The sequence below is a fragment of the Dermochelys coriacea genome, chromosome 6 (assembly GCF_009764565.3).
Source record: "Dermochelys coriacea isolate rDerCor1 chromosome 6, rDerCor1.pri.v4, whole genome shotgun sequence".
NCBI lineage: Eukaryota > Metazoa > Chordata > Testudines > Dermochelyidae > Dermochelys > Dermochelys coriacea.
The window spans coordinates 127,906,298-127,927,840 of record NC_050073.1 but is presented as its reverse complement, the minus strand read 5'-3'; the positions used below and the strand labels follow the sequence as shown (position 1 = coordinate 127,927,840).

Genomic DNA, 21,543 nt, shown 5'->3' with positions numbered 1-21,543 from the left:
TTCTAAGGAGTAAGGCTTTCTCAGCGTCCAGGCTGTGCCTTCCAATGAATTCACAAGATGACACATGATACCAGAGTGAGTCAGAAGTGAGGACAGAGAAAGAAAAGTGTGAAGAAGGAGTAAAGGAGTCATCTTGGAGATGGAGTGACTAAAAGCCCCCAAGGAGTTGAAACTTTCAGGTAATGCAGCAGACTCCTGGAAGAGATTCTGAGTTTATATATGTACGCAGCTCTCTTTGGCAAGAAGGAAGACCAGCAGAAAATCACAATCTTCTTAAACATTGCAGGACTTGAGACAGTTGATGTCTTTAATAGCATGCAATTAAATCAAGCACAGACATCAAGTTGTGACATAATTTTGCAGAAATTTGAAGAGTACTGCATACCCCAAAAGACTGAAACATTGAAAGGTATAAATTTCACTTTAGAAGACAAGAGGAAGGAGAGTCCTTTGAAGAATTCCTAACAGAGCTGAAGCTAATGAGCCAAGCCTGCAACTATGAACAATTAACAGATTCAGTTATAATGGATCCAATTGGAATTGGAATCAGAGAACCAGAGCTACAAAAATGACTACTGGAAGATATGGATCTCACTTTGGATAAAACAGTAAGACTGTGTCAGGAAGCACAAATCACTCCAAACAGAATAAAAATAATGGAAGGAAAACAGGACACCGCCAATCTTGATAGAGTGACAAGAGAGAGAAAAAACTGGCAAGCAGTAAGTCACTAGAGAACAAAAAACACAGAGAAGCCTGAAAAACAAAACGTGAGAGTTCACAAGGGACAGCTTCAAGCATTGCACAAGATGTGGACACAAATACAGACCTCAACAATGCCCGGCTTTTGTTAAGCGCTGCAATGTTTGTAAGAAATGCAGTTATTTGCCAAAGTCTGCAACCAGGATCACACAGCAGACAAGGAGGCAGAGCCTGCATTCTGAAGCACTAATCTAGGAAGAGAGTACAGACAGCAGCACAGAAGACAAGTTTATCTAGGAGCTGTATCTGAAGAGGAAGAACAGATGAATGGACAATTTCCTTAGAAACTAATGGGACTCTATAACCTACAGATTGGACACTCAAACTCAGGTAAATGTTGTTTCAGATACTAGTGTAAAAGGCTGAAGGGGAAAAAAAGCCAGGAAACATGGTGAGCAAACCGGTTAAACTCAAATCTTATAGTGGGGAACTCATTTCAACTAGCAGTATGCATGTACTAGAAGTGAAGGTAAAGGATCAAATAGAACTCATAAACTTTGTGACAGTTAAAGGGAATAAAGCACTTATATTGGGTTTAAAAGCATGTCAAGCCCTTGGGCTGATACAAAGAGTGCACATGGCAGAGGAGATAAGGGACACAGGCATAGAGAAACAGTCTCAGGATGTTTCAAGGTCATAAGAAAACTAGCAACTGAATATAAAATTGAACTAACAGAGCCCAATTGTCCCATCACACATGCCTCTAGAAATAGTCCTCTAAATATAAGAAAAAAGTTCAAAGAAGAACTGGATTGTTTAGTAACAATACATAGAATTAGAAGAGCCTACAAATGGGTGCACTCACTAGTAAAAGTTTTGGTGGGGAGGAGGATGGAATACAGATTATGCCTGGATCCTTCGGAGTTTAACAAATATATCAAAAGGGAGCATTTTCAGTTCCCTACCAGGGAAGATATTGCTGGCGGATACGGCTGGTACAAAAGTATTTTATTACTTTAGATGTACTGTCTGGATTTTGGAGGATTCCCTGAGATGAGAGGAGTTTCAAATTATGTATTTTTATTACACCATATGGAAGATATTGCTTTCTCAGATTATCACTTGGTCTAAAATCCATCCACTCCAGAAGGCTTTCATGGACTCTAAAGCAAATATTTGAGGGAATTGAAGTGTACACAGATTACATTCTCATCTGGGGCAGCACAACAGAAGAACATAATTACAGGTTAAAGAGAGCATTGGACAAGATGAGAACAGTAGGCCTGAAGTTAAACAAAAATGTAAATTCAGGCTCAGACAAATTACCTATTGAGGAGGAAGGTTAACTGAACAAGGGGTATGTATTGATCGTAGCAGAGGGCAAACTATAACAGATATGCCACAGCCAGAAAATGATGAGGGACTACAGCAGTTCACAGGAATGGGGAATTTTGTTGAGATAGATAGATAGATAGATAGATAGATAGATAGATAGATAGATAGATAGATAGATAGATAGATAGATAGATAATGATAATTTGGCTGGATTAACCAGCAATTTCTGCATACTAATGCAAAAGAATAATCAATGGATGTGGGATACGAACCTGGACAACAAGTTTGGTAACGTAAAACAATTGATTCAGAAAGCCCCTGTCCTGAGGTATTTGGACAACAGAAGACAGATCAAGTTGTCCACAGATCCTCCAAAGAAGGCATAGGGGTTCCATTGCTACAAAATATGAGCACCACCTGGAGACTGGTGGCGTATGCATCCAGCGCTCTTACAAAAACAGTATGCCATTATGCCCAAATTGAAAAGGAAGCTTTAGCCCTGGTACATGATTGTAAAACAAAGATCGTTTGTTCATTTATGGAAGACGAGTTGTTGCAGAAATAGACCATAAGCCTGTCATATCACTGGCAAAGAAGGGCTAGTGGACACTCTGCCCAGTTACAATGACTGGTTTTCAGATCCAATTGTCTGATTTAGAAATAGTCTAAAAACAAGGAAAAGAGTAGGTGGTAGCACACTGTAAAGAATTGGGGCCTACCTTATAGGACACACCTCCTACCCGGCCAGGCGTTGCTCTTGCTGAGCCTCCTCACCCCCTGGGGTAATTGTATCGGAAGCTCTCACAGACTCCAGGGAAGCAGTTTACAAGAAGGATCCAATGGATATAGTGTACTTAGTTTTTCAGATGTTCGATAATGCAGCAAGGAGGAAGATCGCACCTGATATTTCTAAAAGAGTCCAGGGGATCAAGAGATTCATCTTCCATTAAATCTAAGATGAACATCTCAACTGATTAGCATAATTTTCCACTAAATCCACAAGGACCAGTGTCAGAATGAACAGCCATGGCAATTCCTCACACCCTGCATTTGTGTCTGGGGGCAGCTGAGCAAAATCCACAAATAGCGCTGGAGCTGCTGGACATCTGAACAGTCCAGGTAACAGCCGGTACAGACCATTCAGGGCGCCAGTGAAGGCCCTTGCAGTCCTGATGCACATTCCATGTTCCCTAACAAAGGAAGGGGGCACAGAGCTGCATAGCCAGCAGAGGGGCTTATGTTACAGAGAGAGAGAGGGCTGTTACCTGGCAGAGAGGCAGCCCCTTTGCCCCAGGAAGCTCAGGGCATCTATCTGGTCAGACTTGGGAATCAAGCAGAGGAACAAAAGACCAGCTTTCGACCTGCTCTGACCTCCTCCACAAATACACTCTCAAAAGGATCCCAGTCTCACTTTCATGTCTGGATTATGTGTTCATATGTCTGGAGTGGCTCAGGAGCATGAGTGCCAGCCTCAGGGCAGAGTGTTAAGAGCTGAGGCACAAACCCCAAACTGGTTGTGATTTCTGTACTTAGATTTCACCAACCAAAGATCAAGTGTGAACTCCTCAAGCACTATCACAGCCTTAAAATGGAGTCACAGACAGTCCGCTTAGGCACTGCCACTCAGGAAAGCTTGTCTCTGTGACAGATGGTCCCTTTCACCAAAAGTCACATCAATATTCAGGTTACTCTCAGTCACAAAGGACCAGTCCCTTACCCCAGGTCAATTGTACCTTAGATCCTATACCAAAGACAACACTTGTAGCCAATCCTATAATAAATTAACTAAAGATTTATTAATTAAAAAAAATGAGTTATTTACAAGGTTAAAGCAGATAAACACACACACACACACACACACACACACACACGAGTTACAGTCTTTTTTCCCAAAAGCTAATAGAAGCTGCTGTAATGTGCAAGCAGTATATGTCCTTTAGGGCTAACTGAGGCTAAGCAGCTGGGGATCTCTTGCTTATGCTTAGAAACCTTGCCCTCCCAAAGTCCAATCAGCACAGAGACAGGTAGCAGGCACAAGCAGGACAACACAAGAGTACTCTTACTTAAAGCTATACTTTACTTAGTCTTAAGCACTTACGCATGTCTGCAGCAGGTTAGTAAAACACCCCAAAAAAATCCCAGAGGCATATTACCCAGGATCTTGAGAAGGTCTTAAGGGGATAACTGCAAACATCCAGTGGTTGGCCGCTGTCTGCAGGGGAACTTGAGAGGTGGCCAAGCATTCAAGTGTCCATCAAGCTCAGATTTCTTCCTCTTTTTATATCTAACTTGTTAGTATTATATAGCTTGTTCATTAACAAAACTGCTGAGCAGACGCTAAATTAAGGGGAGAGCTCTCCAGGCTGTCTGGTGGGCAACTTTCCTTCAGTCAGGCAGGGGAATTTTCCATCAGTTAACCAGATGTAGAGCAATTGTTCACCATTGCTAGATTTTCCATCTTGTAAAATCTGCATGCTTCGGAAAAGCAACTCAAGTCAGGAGGGCAGAGGGTCATGTTTATTCCTTTAGGTCGCTCACTTCACCTCCCGTCCTGGTCTGTTAGTTGTGCTAAGATTTCAGAAAGGCCTCCTTCTAGCTGCTTTCAGCAATAAACGTAACAATTGGTATGCCAGCCGCTGACAGTGGTTTAAACATGATACTGGGCTCTGGGCTATCAAAAATCTGCTCCTACACATTCACTATAACCGTATAACATGGGGTGCAGATGTTGTAAGTGAGATTAGATCACGCAGCACATACAAATATTTCATAAAGTCTAAACACTAAACACATTTGTATAAATCTAATACCTATTTTAACAATATAAACACACAGGGGAGCCAGACTGGTTTCCAGCTGTGCATTCGTCAGTGTTCAGTTGGTACCTAGAGGCCTTGGCAGGAGCTGGCATCCGATCTGCCAGCAGCACAGTGAGCTCCAGCAGATCATAGAATCATAGAATCATCGAGTATCAGGGTTGGAAGGGACCTCAGGAGGTATCTAGTCCAACCCCCTGCTCAAAGCAGGACCAGTCCCCAACTAAATCATCCCAGCCAGGACTTTGTCAAGCCCTCTGCAGGATTCCTATCTGGACTTACATTTCAACCTCATAGAACTTAGGCGTTGTTATCATGTGCCAAAAGTTAGGAAGAGAAGTCCATATTTGAGAATCCACCTCAGCATTAGCTCCAATGGGAGCCAGAGGTGCTCAGCACCTCTGACAGTAGGGACTACGGGTCATTTAGGTGCCTAAATATGGCCTTAAAGTGCATTAGTTTAAGTAACCACTTGTGAATATTTGGGCTGAAATCACTCCTCCTTAGCAGAAGCGACTGCATTCACATCACAGGGGGAAATAAACACTGATTCTGCATATTTTCACTCTCTTCCTTGTTTCTGCATTCAATTTTTTAAAGGTCTCCAAGTAACACTGGCTGTGCGCTCAATGCCATGTGCTCAACAATAGTGCCATATTGATCACAGCCCACAGGGCATGTGCTTAGAGGTGAAACAAAGACAGAAGGTAAATCTTATTCTCCTCGTAAACAGTCTAAAATCCATATTACATATTGACAAGAAAGAACCTTTTAAAATTCCTATTGGAAAACTGAAATACTATTTTCTCCTTAAAATGTGAAAAAGCTGTAAAATACAAAAGGCTTCATTGCAACTGAGCATTTCTCTTAGAGAACTTTAATTTTGCATGGCTGTGGAAGCACTGATTTATCAGCATCTCCTTTGATGCTTCTGATCCTATGAGGCACTATAAATAAACATTTAAACTCATTAAGTATAAAAGAGAGTAAACTTTAATAATGAGATATGAGCTTTTCCAAGCAGATATTTTGGTCCTGCTTTGATCAGGGGGTTGGACTAGATGACCTCCTGAGGTCTCTTTCAACTCTAATCTTCTATGATTTTATGACTCCGTGCCTCATTCTCAACATAAAAGTGTAGGAGTGAAACACGATGACAATGTTATTGTCAATGGAGAGACACTTCCCTTTTCAAGTTTCAGTTTAAATCATCACCTTCATCCCATCAGTCAAGCCCAGTTGTGCTGTCCTTACAGTGAATAGTACCTCACTCTGCAAGTGGTTACATTCATTTAAACAAGAGTACTCGCAGAGTAAAGTGTAGCACAGCTAGCCAGCTGTGAACCTCTTCCTCCCACTCTACAGTGGAGATGCCAATTCCAGGCCTGCCCAGATGCACTTCATTGATTGAGCACTCTCTGATATAGTGGGTGAAAAAACAGAACCTTCCTTTCACAGGAGAATTTCAGCATTTTGAAATTCCGACCTGAAACGGCATGTTGAAGTACCAAAAGTTTCATGAAACAAAACTCCATGAAGCTTTGAATGGGAGCTGTTGACATGGAAAATTTGACGACGGTCAATTGGAACATGTCAACACGACACTTCCATGCCACTACATTTTTCATTTTGATTTTCCGGATCACAAAATAGAAATGATTAACTAAATAAACATTTTTCCCCAGAGAAAATTTTGACAAACCCTATTTTCTGACTGGAAAATTTTTTGAGGGAAACATTTTTACCAGCTCTACCCCCCAATTTGATTGAAAGCTCTGCAAGCCAACCCAGCATGGATAAGGATGGGAGAATCTGCTCCAGTGAGTCATGTGTGTTACTCACAGCCATTCATGGACCTAAAAAGATTTGGGTCTTCACTTCAGTTTAGAGAACATGAGAATGGCCATCTAGCCCAGTATCAAAGGTCCATCAAAGATCCATCTAGCCCAGTACCCTGTCTTCTGACAGTGGCCAATACCAGGTGCTACAGAGGGAATGAACAGAACAGGAAATCATCAAGTGATCCATCCCCCTATCGCCCATGCCCAGCTTCTGGCAAACAGAAGTTAGGAACACTTCAGGGCATGGTTTTGCATCCCTGTCCATATTAGCTAATAGCCATTGATGAACCTATCCTCCATTAATTTTTCTAGTTCTTTTTTGGACCCTATTATAGTCTTGGCCTTCACAACAGCCTCTGGCAAAGAGTTCCACAGGTTGACTGTGTGCTGTGTGAAGAAATACTTCCTTTTGTTTGTTTCAAACCTGCTGCCTATTAAGAAGTAGCTGGAAATGCAGATGTCTGTGCAAGTATCACTCAAACCCCTCAGATCCCAAAAGCAGAGTGGAGGGAGAATATTGCTGCAGAAGTCAGCTTTATTGTGTTTCTTTATCTTAAACTCCCCCACCCCCAAAATTTAAGGATCAAGTTTACCAAAGGTAGAAACTTGCTTACTTATACCAAAACTCTGTGTGCCAAAATGCAACCCCATATTTCAGTGCACAATTATGTGTGCTGATCAAACAATTACCCACCTGAACACCCAACTTTGCAAACCTTTAGCATCAAAATGAGGAGCAAATGCGTCCCACTCATCCCATGGGAGCAGGGAGCTGAAAGCAGCAGATCTGTGTGGACAGTATAGAAACCACCACCTGCTACAAGGGTCCTTGATTGAGGGAAGCAGGCAGTGCTATAATTCAAATGTTAAATGACAACAGTGAACATGAGGGTGGGAGGGATGGATGGTTCTTCAGCCTCTTACCCCTTCTGCTCCAGTCCTGTGAAAGCCCCTTTTCAGGTGTTCCTCAAACAGGCGGAGAGTAGTGGCTGTTCTCCAGGGCATCATACACTTGCCATTCCCTACACAAGTCAATGCAGACTCCACATGCATTTCCTCCTCCCAGTTCCTCCATCATAAAATCAGCTTTCCCACTCCTAGAGGAGGGGATTTTGGGAGGCACCATGGGAACAGCTCTTGCAATGGCTCTTGCAGAGCCTTCATACAACTGTCCCCAACTCCCCACAGATCTCCAGGAACCCAGCTTCCCTGCCTGCTGCGTGGAGTGGGCTTGAGGGAAGCAGTACGAACTCCACTCTCGTCCCACCTGAGTGAGTAACAGCTGGGCATTCTAAGGCCATGCCCATTGAGTGTTCTGTCCCCATACCTAGTTGTAACCAGAGCTGATCGGGAATTTTCAGTGTTGCTGAAAATTTTCAATTTTCTGTTGGAAAAATCAAAATGGATTATTTCATGTCAGGTGACTCTAACCTGAAATAAAGCATTTCAGGCCAACTCAACAAACCAAAATGGCACATTTTCATTTCAAAAGGTCAATTTTTTTGTTTCAATTGAAAATGTCAAAATGAAATGTTTGGACATTTCCAAATCAAAATTTTTTCAGTAAAAAGTTGTTCCACAAAAAATTTTGCTATTTCAACTTATTGTCCTCACTTGGGATGCAAAGAAACATTGAAATCTTAATGGAATGCATCCGATGAAGTGAGCTGTAGCTCACGAAAGCTGATGCTTAAATAAATTTGTTAGTCTCTAAGGTGCCACAAGTCCTCCTGTTCTTTTTATTGAAATCTCAGACTTTCCCAGGGGACAGATGGAAATTCCAAATGTCCCTCAGCAGAACAGTCTGTTTAGAGGAATGTGACCCCTGATACTTCAACCAAGCATGGCCTTTCTTTGCACAGAAGCTAAACAAGAGCTACACTCTTGTACTGGCAAGGAGAGAAAAATAAAGTTTCACAAATAAACTATATATTATTGTTGTCTTACCGTTCTGCACTGCTGGCCTGGTTTGCCTGAGAATGAGGCTCCACTCTGCAGCATTAATCCCCATGTTAGGGGTGAATTCTGAATGGCCCTCAAAGGTTTGCTGAGACATATTTACATACATACATTATTTATGGACTTACTTTCTCTGTAATATTTTGGTATCAAGTGTATTAAATAAACAGGATTAACTTGTGCTTTTCTATTCCTCCTTTTCTACCCCTTTCTCTGTCACATCACTTTCCCCTCTCTAGCTATGCCTCTATCTTTCCCCCTGTATTTAAGATTCTGGATTTATTTTTTTTAATCAGGTTTGATTCTCTAAGAGCACATCTTTCATCCCTCTCAGGCATGTCTGGCTTTTAGAATCTGCCTTTGATAAAGGAAATACTAATTTTAAGTAAATATTGTAGGTTAAGTATTCCTATACAGATTCTTTGGAGGAAAGTTTAAAGACGACAGAATATTGATCTGGCAAAAAGCTTAAGGTAAACTGTCTTAGGTATCTGGAGCTACAGAAAGCACAGAGCAGAAAGCAAAGCTAACAATTTTTTCCTGGTTTCAGGAAAAGACTATTTTGTTTTTGCCTACACCATTTTTCTCATGTTCCCCGTAAGTAAAACGTCTTTTACTTTCAAATGACAAGAGTGGTTCATTAACATAGAAGGGAGGCACATCCAAAGCTTATTTTTACTTGTCAAAAATCACTCCAATACCCAATCCATTGCAGTGCAATTCACAATAGAGACAACTTGAAGAAACAGAAACAGGCGCATATAGAAGGCTTCTCGGGAGAAATTTTTAGTAAAGCTTCCGAAAGTTCGACAAATATCAGCTACATTGACTAACTCTTCTAGTTTGGATCTTGGAAAGTTAATTACTAGTATGTAGACATCGAAGAAACATAACATACTTTGAGAACAGGAATTCATTTGGCCTTACAACAGTAGAATTTAAGTACTACCAAATAGCCAATTGTTCAGTCATTCACACCAATTGGTTCTCTGTGAGGTGCTTTGGTTAACTGTCATTTTTGTCTATTTGGATGTTATGTTCCTCAGGTAAAGGATCGGGATTTGCAGTGAGAGTACAGCACCTAGCTCAATGGGACTCCAGTCTCACATCACCGAGTAAGTCAAATTAAATCACATAAAAGTTATAAGTTTTTAAATATTTTGTTGTCAATGTACCTCGAGATAGGATACGCATGTGGCATTAATAAATAATAATTCAATTGATTTATATTTTTCATATATTGTTCATGGTAAAAATTAAGCATCAACTCTCAGAGGTGTGAATCACCATTTCCTAAATTAAAATTATTTAATTTATGACACAGAAACTGAGCACACCTTCCCTTTAATCTCCCTGCTGTTTAATTCTGTGTGAATCCTGATTTTTGTATCTATTGGTCACGGAATACATAATGCTCAGCTATAACAGCATCTCTGAGGAGTAACTTTTTCCACCATCTGTGGTGGGTAGGATACTCCATCACATCCCAGTGGATAATGACCTGGCCTCAGTTATATAATCGTTCATTATCTCTTGGCTAGACTGCAGCAGTGCAATATACTGAGGCATGAAGCCTTCAGCTGTGAGGAAACACCGGCTAATTCAGAGCCCATCTCCAAAGCAACGCAGATACTGTGAGCACATCAAACCTGTACTCTGCTTTCTGCACTAACTCTCTATAGAATATCGAGTCAAGTTATCTCTCGGGGTGCCAAATTACCTGGGCCTAGAATATCTAAGAATTCACCTAACACTCCAAGATGAGGATCGTGGTCAACTCTGCTCCTCAGGTCCAACGGAACTTTCTGCCACGCCACAGAGGTGGCTCTCAAAGGCTCTGATGATGTCTTCCTGGCCACAGCTCAGAGTCATTGTTCCATCCTCATCCTCCCCAACCTTTCAGCTGCTTTCAACCATCTGCCACATTCTTCTTGGGATCACATCTTCCCTTGGTTTCCACAACTCTGGTCTCCCCTTTACTTCTTCCCTCTCTAATCACTCCTTCAACGTACTCCTGCAGAGGATCCTCCTCATCCCCTCTCCAGCTTTCTATGTAGCTTCATCCTCGGTCCCCTTCTCTTCTCCCTCTATACCTTGTCTCTCGGTAATCTCATCCACAAACACAGTTTCAACTACCACCCTGATGTGGACGATTCATTGACCTACCTCTCCACTCCAAACCATCTCTCTGGGATGTCCAACTGGCGACTTAAGATCAGCATGGTCAAAATATATCTCCTCATCTTTACCTGCACGACCTCCCCACCCCTTCTTTCTCGATCACTAAGGACACCACCACCATCCTCCTCCTCACTCAGGCCCATGATTTGGGCATCATCCTCAACTCAGCCCTCTATCTAGGTCCTCACATCCAGGGTAAGTCTTGCAAAGTCTTTCTGTACAAAATCTAGAAGGCCACATCTACCCTTGGAGCTGAGGGTGTGATTCCCAGCTTGAGCAGATATACTTGCACTACCTATTATTAAGCAAGCGCACTAAACATGGTAGTAATGTAAATATGGTAGTATGGGCCGTGGGAGCAGTGGCACAGGCTAGCTTCCCTGAGTACATACCCACAGAATCCAGGAGGGTTGGGATTCATTCCCCTAGCTCCAAGCGTAGAAGTAGCCATGGATACGGCCTTTCCTATCCATCCACACAGCTCCAACTTTCAACCAGACTCTCATCTTGCATCATGATTACTGTATCATCCTTTCTTGAGAAATGCAGCCTTGCCCCACATCCATTCAAATGCTGCTGCAAATATCGTTTCTTAGCCTATACAGTGTAGCTGAAGCTGTGTCGGGATAATAGAGAGACAAAGTGGGTGAGGTGCTGTCTTTTATTGGACCATCTTCTCTTGGTGAGAGCTTTGTGTGGCTCAAAAGCTTGTCTCTCTCACCAACATAAGTTGGTCCAATAAAAGACATCACCTCACACACCTCGTCTCTCTAATTTCTTAGCCTGTCACACTTTGCCCATATCACCTCTCTGTTTGCTTCCCTCTCCTGGTCCCCCCTTCTGCCTATCCAAGGCTCTTCACAGTCAATCCCCACTCTACCTATTGCTCTCAATCTGTCCATGCTCACCTCCTATTGGTCCATCACTCACTTGGTCCATCACTCACTTATTAAATATTCAAACAAATACTTTCTCACATTCACCTGTGCTGCCCCTCGCACTTGGGAGAAGCTCCCTGTAACAGCCACAAAGCTCCCCCATTATGCTCCTTCAACACCCTCTTTAAAACTCCTGTGCCACGAGTCCTCCCAAAAACCTGGCAATGGGACGGGTGGCTGGTGAGCTGAGACCATGCCCTAGCCAGCTGACCAATACTGTCTCATTGTCTCCTTGTACTTCCCTATCTGTTGTCTCACGTCATACTCAGACTGGAAGCTCTTTGGGGCAGGGGCTGTCTCTTTATTCTGAGTTTGTACAGCGCCTACCACAATGGAGTCCTAGTCCATGACTCTGGCTCCTAGGCACTATGGTAATACCAATAATACCACAAGGGTATAGCTCATCTGTGTAGGAGACAATTTTCTCTGGGGCTAGGCCAAGACTTTTGACTCAACTTCCACTGGAACTAAGGAACCATCCCAAACCTCACCACCTCCTGCTCTGAGTGCAAGGTGCATCTCTCTGACCTGCCTTCTCCAATATAAACACAGAGCAGAGTGTATAATACGTGTTTAATAAAAAAATCTACGGCTCCCTGCACACACACCTCTCCCCCTGGGAAGAGGATGAGACACAGGGTATGACTACACACCAAAGAATAACCCCTGACTGTCCCGTGACACCTGACTCGGGCTTGCAGGGCTCAGGCTGTGGGGCCATTTCACTGCTGTGTAGACTTCCAGGCTTGGGCTGGAGCCCAAGCTCTGGGATCCTCTCACCTTGCAGGGTCCTAGATCCTGGGCTCCAGCCTGAGCCCAGGAGTCTGCATAGCAATGAAACAGCCCTGCAGCCCATGGTTTTTCTTTGCTGTGCAGACGGACCCACAGAAAGAACCACACAACAGATGTTAGTCACGTCACTTATTGCACAACTGGCAAGCACTCATACCTTATAGTCAAGATGGCAGAATAAGAACCTGCCTAGGACAGAATCCTGCTGTAGAGGATACTTCACCCCCCAGGGGACTTCAGCCCTTTTGTGCATTCATGGAGGAGCCATGGACAGAAGTACCATGCTGCCCATCTTCCACATGACCCGCGCACAGAGCACCATGCTGGGGCAGGAAAGGGGCTGCAGAATCCATGGATCTGGTCCTAACACCTCACACAAGTGGCACAGAGGCACTGCAATCTGCTATTTCAGTATCTGAGGGTTATTCAGGCTTTACATCGGTTGGAGTGTATTTGACCCCTTTAATCTTTTTTAATACGGATGAAGCTTTGCTTGCACTTCTCCAACCTGATATGTTTGCTACTTCTCCATGTAGCAATTCATGCTAATCTGCGAGTACAGTATCACTGAATTTACTTAAAAGAGGTCAGTGCAATTGCCATGAAACCAACAATTTAAGAGCATTTAGTCCCTTTATACAAGATGTTAAATTACACTTTTAAGGCTGTGTGTAAAAGAAAACTGCAAACTAATTTCAGCAAACTGCTAGAACTGGGCTTACACATAATTAAATTCCTGCATGCCAATTTAAAAATGATCTTAATATGAAATTAAAAGTCCCATTTTAATAATGCCGTCAATATTTCTAGTCACTGGGGCTTGGTGTTTAGATGCCATTCAGTGAAAGAAATAGTTTTTGTCTCCTGGAAATTTTCAAGTAGCTGCATGTTTTGCTCTTTCATGAAATCACATCAATAATTGTTCAATTGCTCTACTTTAATGTAAAGCCCCCAGATCTGCTCTATACATTTATAAATAAGACACTTGCTAACTCAGTGGCCTCATCTCTTTAGCTAATGTTATCATATGGCTGAGTTTTATGCTAACTAATTCTTATCAGAGGGGTAGCCGTGTTAGTCTGGATCTGTAAAATTAGCAAAGAGTCCTGTGGCACTTATAGACTAACAGATATACTGGAGCATAAGCTTTCGTGGGTGAATACCCACTTCGTCGGATGCATGTCATTCTTAGAACTGGCTATTAAATTGCAGACTCTTCCCAAAAATAATCATACCCCCAGAAAGTTGGATTTCTCTCCTCTGCATGCAGCAATCAGCTGTTCTTGACCTGATCTTACAAGCTGCTGCACCTCAACGCCCCCCATCTTAAATAATCACAGAAATGTAGGACTAGAGGGACCTCAAGACTAGCTCAGAACCAAGTAAACCTTGTCCATCCCTGACAGGTGTTTGTTCAACCTGTCCTTAAAAACCTCTAGTGATGGGGATTCCACAACCTCCCATGGAAGCCTGCTCCAGAGCTCAATTATCCTTATAGCTAGAAATGTTTTCCTAGTATCTAACCTAAATCTCCCTTCCAACAGGGAAGCCCGTTACTTCTTGTCCTGCCTTCAACAGAAATGGAGAACAATTGATCACCATCGTCTTTAAAAAACCCTTAACATATTTGAAGACTGTTATCAAGTCCCCCACTCAGTTTTCTTTTCTCAAGACTAAACAAATGAACTTTTAAAAAACTTTTCCTCAGGGATCAGGTTCTCTAAACCTTTGATCATTTTTGTTGCTCTCTTCTGGACTCTCTCCAATTTGTCCACATTTTTCTTAAAGTGTGGTGCCCAGAACTGGATACAGTACTCCAGATGAGGCATTGCCTGTGCTGAATAGGCAGGATAGTTACTTCCTGTGTCTTGTACAAAATACTCCTGTTAATATGCACCAAAAAATAATAGCCTTTTTCACAGGTATGTCCCATAGTTGACTCATATTCAATGTGTGTTCCACTAGAACCTTCAGATCCTTTTCAGGAGTTCTACCAGCTAGCTAGTTATCTCCCATTTTATAGCTGTGCATTTGGGTTTTTTTCTTCCTAAGTGTAGTACTTTACACTTGTCTTTACTGAATTTCATCTTGTTGATTTCAGACCAATTCTCCAATTTGTCAAGGTCATTTTGAATTCTAATCCTCTTCTCCAAAATCCTTCAACTCCTCGCATCTTGGTATCATCTGCAAATTTTATGAGCATAGTCTTCGCTCCATTATCCAAATCATTGGTGAAAATATTGACTAGTACCAGACCCAGGACTGATTCCTTCAGGACTCCACCAGATGCACCCCCACTCCCAATTTGACCGCAAACCATTGATATGTAACCTATATTTTAAATTGAATTGAAAATTCTGTGGTGAATTATAGTGAGTCCCGCTCCTGTGTGGCCATGGTTTTAAGACCAATAGGTAAGCGGAATGTCCGGGTTCCAGTAACACAGACACAGGTAACTAACCGCTTTCATGTTCTCTCCACAAGTACCATTGCGGAGAGTGGACCAGATGATATGTCTGGGGGGAGAAAGCAGAAGGAGACCCCGCTGGTTGGGAGGCATGAGATGCGATGTCCTGAGGTTGGGGGTTCCACGACCACCACTCCCAAGAGGAGAAGGCGGGTGGTGGTGGTCGGGGACTCTCTCCTCCGGGGGACTGAGTCATCTATCTGCCGCCCTGACCGGGAAAACCGAGAAGTCTGCTGCTTGCCAGGGGCTAAGATTCGTGATGTGACGGAGAGACTGCCGAGACTCATCAAGCCCTCGGATCGCTACCCCTTCCTGCTTCTCCACGTGGGCACCAATGATACTGCCAAGAATGACCTTGAGCGGATCACTGCGGACTACGTGGCTCTGGGAAGAAGGATAAAGGAGTTGGAGGCGCAAGTGGTGTTCTCGTCCATCCTCCCCGTGGAAGGAAAAGGCCTGGGTAGGGACCGTCGAATCGTGGAGGTCAACGAATGGCTACGCAGGTGGTGTCGGAGAGAAGGCTTTGGATTCTTTGACCATGGGATGGTGTTCCATGAAGGAGGAGTGCTGGGCAGAGACGGGCTCCATCTTACGAAGAGAGGGAAGAACATCTTTGCCAGCAGGCTGGCTAACCTAGTGAGGAGGGCTTTAAACTAGGTTCACCGGGGGAAGGAGACCAAAGCCCTGAGGTAAGTGGGAAAGCGGGATACCGGGAGGAAGCACAGGCAGGAATGTCTGTGAGGGGAGGGCTCCTGCCTCATACTGGGAATGAGGGGTGATCAACAGGTTATCTCAAGTGCTTATATACAAATGCACAAAGCCTTGGAAACAAGCAGGGAGAACTGGAGGTCCTGGTGATGTCAAGGAATTATGACGTGATTGGAATAACAGAGACTTGGTGGGATAACTCACATGACTGGAGTACAGTCATGGATGGTTATAAACTGTTCAGGAAGGACAGGCAGGGCAGAAAAGGTGGGGGAGTAGCACTGTATGTAAGGGAGCAGTATGACTGCTCAGAGCTCCGGTACGAAACTGTGGAAAAACCTGAGTGTCTCTGGATTAAGTTTAGAAGTGTGTGCAACAAGAGTGATGTCATGGTGGGAGTCTGCTATAGACCACCGGACCAGGGGGATGAGGTGGATGAGGCTTTCTTCCGGCAACTCACGGAAGCTACTAGATCGCATGCCCTGATTCTCATGGGTGACTTTAATTTTCCTGATATCTGCTGGGAGAGCAATACAGCGGTGCATAGACAATCCAGGAAGTTTTTGGAAAGCGTAGGGGACAATTTCCTGGTGCAAGTGCTAGGGGAGCCAACTAGGGGGAGCGCTTTTCTTGACCTGCTGCTCACAAACCGGGTAGAATTAGTGGGGGAAGCAAAAGTGGATGGGAATCTGGGAGGCAGTGACCATGAGTTGGTTGAGTTCAGGATCCTGACGCAGGGAAGAAAGGTAAGCAGCAGGATACGGACCCTGGACTTCAGGAAAGCAGACTTTGACTCCCTCAGGGAACAGATGGCCAGGATCCCCTGGGGGACTAACATGAAAGGGAAGGGAGTCCAGGAGAGCTGGCTGTATTTCAAGGAATCCCTGTTGAGGTTACAGGGACAAACCATCCCGATGAGTCGAAAGAATAGTAAATATGGCAGGCGACCAGCATGGCTTAATGGTGAAATCCTAGCGGATCTTAAACATAAAAAAGAAGCTTACAAGAAGTGGAAGGTTGGACATATGACCAGGGAAGAGTATAAAAATATTGCTCGGGCATGTAGGAAAGATATCAGGAGGGCCAAATCGCACCTGGAGCTGCAGCTAGCAAGAGATGTCAAGAGTAACAAGAAGGGTTTCTTCAGGTATGTTGGCAACAAGAAGAAAGCCAAGGAAAGTGTGGGCCCCTTACTGAATGAGGGAGGCAAGCTAGTGACAGAGGATGTGGAAAAAGCTAATGTACTCAATGCTTTTTTTGCCTCTGTTTTCACTAACAAGGTCAGCTCCCAGACTGCTGTGCTGGGCATCACAAAATGGGGAAGAGATGGCCAGCCCTCTGTAGAGATAGAGGTGGTTAGGGACTATTTAGAAAAGCTGGACGTGCACAAGTCCATGGGGCCGGACGAATTGCATCCGAGAGTGCTGAAAGAATTGGCGGCTGTGATTGCAGAGCCCTTGGCCATTATCTTTGAAAACTCGTGGCGAACGGGAGAAGTCCCGGATGACTGGAAAAAGGCTAATGTAGTGCCCATCTTTAAAAAAGGGAAGAAGGAGGATCCTGGGAACTACAGGCCAGTCAACCTCACCTCAGTCCCTGGAAAAATCATGGAGCAGGTCCTCAAAGAATCAATCCTGAAGCACTTAGAGGAGAGGAAAGTGATCAGGAACAGTCAGCATTGATTCACCAAGGGAAGGTCATGCCTGACTAATCTAATCGCCCTTTATGATGAGATTACTGGTTCTGTGGATGAAGGGAAAGCAGTGGATGTATTGTTTCTTGACTTTAGCAAAGCTTTTGACACGGTCTCCCACAGCATTCTTGTCAGCAAGTTAAGGAAGTATGGGCCGGATGAATGCACTATAAGGTGGGTAGAAAGCTGGCTAGATTGTCGGGCTCAACGGGTAGTGATCAATGGCTCCATGTCTAGTTGGCAGCCGGTGTCAAGTGGAGTGCCCCAGGGGTCGGTCCTGGGGCCCGTTTTGTTCAATATCTTCATAAATGATCTGGAGGATGGTGTGGATTGCACTCTCAGCAAATTTGCGGATGATACTAAACTGGGAGGAGTGGTAGATACGCTGGAGGGGAGGGATAGGATACAGAAGGACCTGGACAAATTGGAGGATTGGGCCAAGGGAAATCTAATGAGGTTCAATAAGGATAAGTGCAGGGTCCTGCACTTAGGATGGAAGAATCCAATGCACCGCTACAGACTAGGGACCGAATGGCTCGGCAGCAGTTCTGCGGAAAAGGACCTAGGGGTGACAGTGGACGAGAAGCTGGATATGAGTCAGCAGTGTGCCCTTGTTGCCAAGAAGGCCAATGGCATTTTGGGATGTATAAGTAGGGGCATAGCGAGCAGATCGAGGGACGTGATCGTTCCCCTCTATTCGACACTGGTGAGGCCTCATCTGGAGTACTGTGTCCAGTTTTGGGCCCCACACTACAAGAAGGATGTGGATAAATTGGAAAGAGTACAGCGAAGGGCAACAAAAATGATTAGGGGTCTAGAGCACATGACTTATGAGGAGAGGCTGAGGGAGCTGGGATTGTTTAGTCTGCAGAAGAGAAGAATGAGGGGGGATTTGATAGCTGCTTTCAACTACCTGAAAGGGGGTTTCAAAGAGGATGGCTCTAGACTGTTCTCAATGGTAGCAGATGACAGAACGAGGAGTAATGGTCTCAAGTTGCAATGGGGGAGGTTTAGATTGGATATTAGGAAAAACTTTTTCACTAAGAGGGTGGTGAAACACTGGAATGCGTTACCTAGGGAGGTGGTAGAATCTCCTTCCTTAGAGGTTTTTAAGGTCAGGCTTGACAAAGCCCTGGCTAGGATGATTTAACTGGGACTTGGTCCTGCTTTGAGCAGGGGGTTGGACTAGATGACCTTCTGGGGTCCCTTCCAACCCTGATATTCTATGATTCTATGATTCTATGATGGTCTTAGATTTAGAGGCTCTAGGAACACATGAAGAATGAAGACTCTGACTACGCACACAGTCACTAATAAGAAATCTTGTCTCTTTTGTAAGTTTTTGCTAAACAGATGACTAAGGTTACAATCACAAACAAATGTATAAAACCTACGAGTGTCCACACAGTAACTAATGCCATATTCATACTCACATACTCAGAGATAGTATGAGTACTTGTGGCACCTTACAGACTAACAAATTTATTTGACCATAAGCTTTCGTGAGCTACAGCTCACTTATGCTCAAATAAATTTGTTAGTCTCTAAGGTGCCACAAGTACTCCTTTTCTTTTTGCGAATACAAACTAACACGGCTGCTACTCCGAAAGATATTATGGAGTCTGGTGGATCTCTCAACAGGGGTAGAGGGGTGGTTCCTGCTGGGGTCTTTCCAGTGAGATCTCCCCTAAGCATCTTCCCACTTTAACCTGACCAGGGGACCTTTTTATCTTGTTGTTTTGACCACGCCTAACACCTTATGCATATGCATGAGGTTCCAACCTCCTTTTCCTTACCAGTACTTCCACACCCCATAAATTTTTGTGTGCCCCACTTTTCATAGGTGGTTCTCTTATTTCTGCTTTTTTCTTATTAGGATCTTATTAACATTTATGTCAACTTGTTTCCCAGGTAACCTGTGGTCAGAACAGAACATTCCGTGATGTCACAATCAAGTGCCATGAGGTCTAGATCAGTACATTGCAATCTATTTTTCTGTAACATGAACTATTGGCACATCCTTTACAATAATCTTGTGGCTTTACTAGCATTTGCTCAGTCTTGGGTCACCCACTCACGTCAAGCCTCCTTAAGCCTGAGGCCTAGTGAGGCTAAGCTGAAATCTTACAGGCCTTAGTCTATTGCATTACAGCCTTGCTTTACTTACATACCTAATACAAACTCATCACTCCTAAATACTTGTCAGTCTTATACTCCTATCCTACTTAAATCTATTCATCACACATTGAGTATATGTGACATACCGTATGGGTTCACCTGACAATAACACAATTAATGATAAAATGAATTGACTGGCTACCGATAACTACTTTTTAAGTATGGTCTTTCAACCAGTTGTGCACCCACCTTATAGTAATGTAGTCTAAAGACTACGTCTCCCTATTTAGCTTATGAGAATGTCATACGGGATTGTTGTCAGAAGCCTTCCTAAAATCAAGATGTATCACATCTACTGCTTCCCCACCAGCCGCTAGGCCAGTAATCACATCAATGAAGGAAATGAGGTTGGTTTTACACGATTTGTTCTTGACCAGGAGTTGAAAATACAGGACGGCACTCTGCTTCTTGTGGGATAGAGGCTTTTGCCTGATACTCTAGAGAGACATCCAGCAGGCTTTGGTTCATAGATTGTTTTCTGTTTAATTTCTTTAATATCAGTCTGGGGGCCCAGTGCTGGAGTGTTCACAGCATTTATACCTGAGCAAAGGCTGAAGAAAGGGCCTCTTACATATGGGGCAAAAATGAAAGAGGAGTAATCACAGATCACACACGATTGTCATAGTCATTGGAAATAAAGTCCAGGCTCAGCAATCAGTATAAGTCAGCTTGATAGCCAAAGAGAACCAAACTGTTAACCAAAGGCTTAACTGAGCAGCTGTCTCTGTGGCTCGGGGCTGGAGGCTCGAAAGGATCCTATTATCTACTCTAATAATTGGCTCATGCCAGATGCAAGCTCTCTTCGGTAACCTGTTACAGTCAGACCTAGTTAACCTGTGCCTGGTATATCAGCAAATCTGGGTGTCTAAAGAATTGAGGGGCAAAATAAGCAATCTGAACACACGCACATGCTATTGGCTTGATTATTTGAACTTACTTATTCCATTTAAACTGTAAATCTACTTTGCAAAAATAAAGAAATAAGGATAATCCTATCTGGGGTTCTTTTGTTTTTGTTTGTCTGAGCTCAGATGAATGGAATTCCAGTCCATCCTGAAATCATTCACCCGTTGTAAGAGAGCAGCAGATCTTGACGTCAGGCTGTGAGTCACAAAAAATGCAGGACTGGTAAATAATGAAGAGGATAGGCCACTGATACAGAGCGATCAGGATCACTTGGTAAGCTGGGTACAAGCAAACATTTCACTTTTCTGTCATTTCAAGCTGAATCAGAATATTTTATTGTTTGGATTGACCTGAAACATTGAGTTTTGAACATGTTGAGAAAAACAGTAAACTTCACTTCTCTATCAGCGAATTGTCTTGTGGAAATTGTAGTCTGGGCCCCTCATTCTCTTCTATAGGCTGGGCCCCCTGGAGGACTATATCTTCTCATAATGCAATGAATATAACCTCCTGAGTGAGCTGCATGGTTCTTCATAGGAATCACATTATTGTGGGTCCATTTTAGGAAATATAGTCCAGTCAGGGACGGAAGTATATTCCATAAGGGACATCAGGCTCACAAACTACAACTCCCGTGATGCAATGTACCACTTAAGAAGGGAGACAATTAAAAAATACAAAATAACCAATGGTTTAGAGAGGGTAGAATGGCAGCGTCTGTTTGCCCCGTCTCATAGCATAAGAACAAGAGAACAGTCAGAACTGATAAAAAGAAACATGCCCTCATACAACAGATAGTTAAACAATGGACTTCATTGTCACATGATGTCAGTGAGATCAAGAGCTTAGCTGGATTGAACAACAATTGGCCGTTAATTTGGATAATAGGAACATCCAATGTTATATGGTAAATATTAAAAACACACCTAAGAGCTCTGGAAGGGCTATAACCCCAAAAGATTCAGGGTGTGGCCCAACCTTTAAATATTGGGGTCGGGAGGGAATTTCCACTGGGGGGCAGATTATA

The 21,543-nt window shown here is 43.5% G+C and overlaps 1 long non-coding RNA gene across 1 annotated transcript; it reads left to right on the top strand.

Moving 5' to 3' along the window:
• The first annotated feature begins 512 nt into the window (after positions 1–512).
• LOC119857964 lies at positions 513–20,760 on the top strand. The gene is made up of 3 exons (XR_005293749.2): positions 513–1,092; positions 9,700–9,768; positions 20,642–20,760. It is a non-coding gene; the product is annotated as an uncharacterized LOC119857964 (long non-coding RNA).
• The last annotated feature ends 783 nt before the right edge of the window (positions 20,761–21,543 follow it).